Source organism: Canis lupus, chromosome 1 (genome assembly GCF_048164855.1).
Source record: "Canis lupus baileyi chromosome 1, mCanLup2.hap1, whole genome shotgun sequence".
In the NCBI taxonomy this organism is placed as follows: domain Eukaryota; kingdom Metazoa; phylum Chordata; class Mammalia; order Carnivora; family Canidae; genus Canis; species Canis lupus.
This window is the reverse complement of record NC_132838.1, coordinates 114,609,189-114,614,082: the sequence shown is the minus strand read 5'-3', so window position 1 is coordinate 114,614,082 and position 4,894 is coordinate 114,609,189. Positions and strand designations below refer to the sequence as shown.

The following is a 4,894-nucleotide window of genomic DNA, read 5'->3' as shown; positions in this document are numbered from 1 at the left end:
TCCGCGGCGCGCGCAGCTTCCGCCGGCCCCGCCCCGGCCTGCGGCACCCAGGGGCCGCCCGCCGCCTCCGTCGGCCCCGCCACGCCCCGGCTCGCGCCCCGGGCCCGGGCCCCGACCCGCAGCCTCCCCGCGCCGCCCTGCCCCGCAGCCGATGCCCCCGCCCCGCGCGCCCCAGCCGGCCCGCCGGCCCCCGAGTCCTATACCTGGGACCAGTCGGGGCTCGTCGCCGGCGGGCCCTCCCCGTCCCCGCGCGCCCCGCTCACCTCCTCCATCCTTTCACTCGCCGGCCCCTCCCTCCGCAGCAGCCCGCGGCCTCCCGCCCGCACCCATCCCCGCTCGGGCGCCCCCCGCCCCCGCCCGGCCAGCCCCCCCGCCCGTCCCGGTACTCGCCAGACCCCCTCCTTCCCGGGATGCCCGCGGTGGGCCGGGGCGGCGGGGCGGGACTCTCGAGCCGGACCTGACGCCGCAGACGCGGGAGGGCGGGGGCCGCGGGGATCCAGGGGCCGCCGCCGGGCCGCCTCCCCGAGCGCCCCTGACCCGCCGCCGGCCGCCTGGCGAGGACCCACTGCCGTTATTTTGGGCAGGCGTCCGGGCGGGAGGCCTCACACCCATTCGCTCCTTTAAAAATCCCCATCACCTTGAGGGGGGGGGGGGCAACGTTATCCGTTATCCCCATCTCACCGCAGAAAACAGGTGGGGTAGGAGCCAGATGCATATGCATTTGACTCCAAAAACGAGGGCTCTAACCAGAAATGACACCGACCAACCTTTACAGAGCGTTTTCCTGCCAATCGGGGGGCAACCCCCTGAGGTAGGTACTGCTGTGTGCCCCCTTCACAGGTGAGAAAACAGAGGCCGGCAGAGGCCAAGTGACTTGGCCCAGGGTCACACAGCTGGTAGGTGACAGAGCTGGGATTTGACTCCAGTCAGGCTGGCTCTAGAGTCCCTGCTATACTAACTCTATACGAACTCTACCCGGTAAAAACAAAATTAAGCCACGCACGTAATTATAAACACCAGCAAATAAAACCAGACATGGATCCTTGGCCACGTGGAACTTACAGGAGGAACAGAAGACATAATATGCAAATTATAGAGTGTTGGGGAAACAATTAAAAGTCAAATCTCTTGCCAACCCCGGAAAACCTCTTGGTAAACAGAAAAGAATGGAGCAGTTGTATTATTAAGCATTAAACCAGATGACAATGCGCATGGGCCGTGATGAACAAGAGACGTGAGATGAAAATTAGTGTGTTAGAAGGTAATTAATACTGTGGAAGAGGGATCCCTGGGTGGCTCAGCGGTTTAGCCCCTGCCTTCCGCCCAGGGCATGATCCTGGAGAGGTGGGATCGAGTCCCACGTCGGGCTCCCTGCATGGAGCCTGCTTCTCCCTCCCTCTGTGTCTCTGCCTCCTCTCTCTCTCTCTCTCTCTCTCTCTGTCTCTCATGAATAAATAAAATCTTTTAAAAAATACTATGGAAAAATAGATTAGGAAGGAGACTAAGGCACAAGCAGTCTGGGTGGGAGACCCTTGATTCTGAAAGATGGATGGAATATTACACTGGCCCATTTCTCTTCAATACATAACATTTTCTGTAAACTTTTGACGTTTTCAAACCTATCCAAAAGTGGAACAGTGTAAGGAGCACCCAGCTTTCCGATTACCTCCTGGTCAGTCCTGGTTTCATCTCCACTCCCACCCACTTTGCTCCCCTGGAAAATTTGAAGCCAATCTTAGACATCACCCTTTTCTGTCCATAATGAAAAGTATTTTTTCATGTGATAGGTAAACTGTGGGAATCTTTTTGATAATGGGGTTATGAAATTGGTTATGATCCAAGTATATAAGTTTGGAAGAGTTTTTTCTTTTTTTTTTTTTACCATATCATTATTTTTAATGTCCAACGTTTATAATAGGAGGGCCAGGGCTTTCTCCCCAACTTAAGTTTATAAATTTTCGATTGGCTTGTGAGGCCAATAGGGACACTTCTTGTCTAATTTGGTTTCTGGGAAGACTTCCTTCAGGTCCTCAGTGGTCAGCTGATCAAATGGGATTATGTTCTTCATCTTCTCCAGCTCTTTTTCATATTCTTCAATCCCGGCCTTTGAGAGAGACAAAAACTCAGCACAGCTTTTCACATCTTCTTTTTCCTCAGCATCCACCTGGACAGTGTATTTATCCTCTGGCACAGGAACCTTCAGGGCATTCAACTTCTTCTCAAAGTCATCTGCCAAGCCAGCCTTTGCCATATTGGCCTTGGAGTAAGCCCAGTCGATAGCAGGTGGTTTGTCAGGAAGAGTAGCTAACCTGGAGGTAAGCATCTCATCCCAGGATTTCAGGGAGTTGGCAATGGCCTTCTGGTTTGGGGGTATGATCTCCCCAAAAGCTACCCAGTCAATGGTTTTTAGAGCAAGTTTTCACCCAGCCATCTGGAGATCCTTCACCGACCCTGGTGGCCCACAGTCCACAGCAGCAAGGGCGGAAGAGTTTTTTTTAAGGTTAAAAAACAGTTCAAGAAAGGGTTTTAAGGTTGAAAAACAGTTCAAGAACTTAAAGTAGGATTAAAGGGCAACACGGGCAAGTCAGATTCCTTCCCATTCCTCAATTCTCAGAGGTAATCCCAAAACTCCTGGAATTAGAGCCCCAGCTGTACTCTGAGTAAAAAGAAAAACAAATAGGGTTGTCCAGCTGGCTCTGGTGATGAAGCGTGCTGACTCTTGATCTTGGGGTTGTGAGTTTGAGCCCCACGCTGGGTGTAGAGATTACTCAAAAATAAAATCTGAGCACCTGGGTGGCTCAGTCGGTAAAGCATCTAGATGCCTTCGGCTCAGGGCATGATCCCAGGGTCCTGGAATCGAGTCCCACATCCACTCCCTGCTCCCTGCTGGAGCTTGCTTCTACCTGCCATCCCTCCTGGTTGTGCTCTCTCTCCCTCTCTAATAAATAAATAAATAAATAAAATCTTTAAAATAAAATGAAATCTTAAATAAACAAATATAAATGGATTCAAGAAGTGCCCACCACCTAGACGGTAATGAACAGAATAATGGCTCCCAGGAGGGGGGTAGTGTGCAAAGCACCCCAGGAGCCCTTTGGGAAAGTTATGGGAGCGTTTTTTGGGCCACAAGAATGGCCCGAAGGGTGTCACTGGGGAGCCGTGCACGGGACAATGCCACTCAGCAGAGAACAGTCCCGGATTCCTTCTCATAATCCAGGTCCTGTGCGTCTTCATGTAGGAGGAGGAAAGCCCGTTAATCTGAACCTAGAACCCAGTTCCATTCTGCATGTCAGTGTAAAGTGTGTTAACACCGAATTGTCCACAATGTGGCTAGTGGGTCAGTTGGAAGATTGTACTGGGGACTTGTCAGGTTCTCCAATTCACAAAACCAGAAAACCTCTTCATCTAGCCAGGGCCAGTTGGGGGGTTCATGGAGCTTCGGGGATCCCAGGGAGAGGGAGGAGTATCCTGGGGCTACAGCAGATTCTCCGGGGGAGATTTTTAAAGACTGGGACTGTGAATCATCAGGTCTGCGGGTGTAACAAGTTCCCAAGGGGTTTTGAAAATTATGCCTCTCCTTTTGTCTCACCTTTATATTATAGTTAGGGTTCTCTTATTAACATTTTAAGAGTTATCTGTGGAGGTCGGTTTCACTGTCTAAGTATTTCGTTTCAAAATAGGAAAGGCGGCTTGAGAAATTATGTTGGCTCTGGTGGGGATGGAGTGGGAAGGGCTCCCCAGTGGGGAGACACCGGTGCTTCTCTCTCCATCAGAGGCGTTTGGGAGGTGGGTGACAGGGGGGTACCTGCCTGGCCAGTTTGCAGAAGTAGAAACTCTGAAACCTTGGGGTGTTGGGAGGTAGGCTGCGAGATTAATTCCAAGGGCATTGAAAGGTCACTAGCTTGGCTTCCTTGCCCCCACCTCTCCTGGCCAGAGGCCACTGGCTGTATTTTGATCCCAGGGAAAGAAACTTGACAGCGAATAGGTCCTTTGTATGGAGGGAAGGTTGGAGGGAGCGGGTCACTAGTCAAACCTTCACTCTCAGGGCCTGGGGAGGTATCTGGACTGAGGCCAGCTCCCAGGGGCTTGACTGGCAGTGAGGACAGCTCAGTGGGGCATAATCCGGCCCCTTTCTTAAGGTGATTCAGGCCTCCCTGGAATGCCCATCTTTCCCTAGGGCAGGGGAGAAGCAGGGTGTCATCGTAAAACCCCCCAGGCTCTCCACCCCACCCAGCTCCTGGGGGGGTAAACAACACCTCCAGTCATAAACAAAAGAGCCACAGAACCCACCAACCTTCTTAGCTCTGGAGAATTCCTCCCAACTGAAACCACACTTAGATAGAATGAAGTCCTTAAGAACAGTTGGACTGGAGCCAGCTTTCAAGGTTAAACACAGCGACCAAATAAGAGGCTTTAAGGAATCAAAATACCAGCCTACCTGGAGGGAGACACATCTAGCAGCCTTTGAAAAGAAATAGGGCCAGGCAACCAAGGGGCGTGTGTATGGGTGTGTGTGTGTGTGTGTGTGTGAGTTGTGGGGGAGGACCCAGAGGAGCCGGAGGGTGAGGGGGGGCTGCCTCTGCCCAAAGGAATCCACCCTTGTCTGCAGCCTGCGGGACTGTCTAGCTGGAATATTCCAAAATAACAGATCAAATGAACGTTCAAGTATGACAGGGTATTGTGGTTTTGCTAAAAAAGGGAGAGAGGGAGAGAGGGAGAGAGAACCTTATCTTTTAGGTATACACCCTGGAAGTATTTTTGGAGGAAATGATATAATGTCTGGGATTGTTTTAAAACAATCCAGTGGGAGGGGTGCCTGGGTGGCTCAGTTGGTTAAGGGTTTGCCTTCCACTCAGGTCAGGATCCCAGGGTCCTGGGATCGAGCCCTGCATCG

At 52.3% G+C, this 4,894-nt stretch overlaps 1 pseudogene; it reads right to left on the bottom strand.

Annotated features, from left to right (window-relative positions):
* Positions 1-1,763: 1,763 nt before the first annotated feature.
* Positions 1,764-2,431, bottom strand: LOC140606014 (ATP synthase subunit d, mitochondrial pseudogene; annotated as a pseudogene).
* Between the last annotated feature and the right edge of the window lie 2,463 nt (positions 2,432-4,894).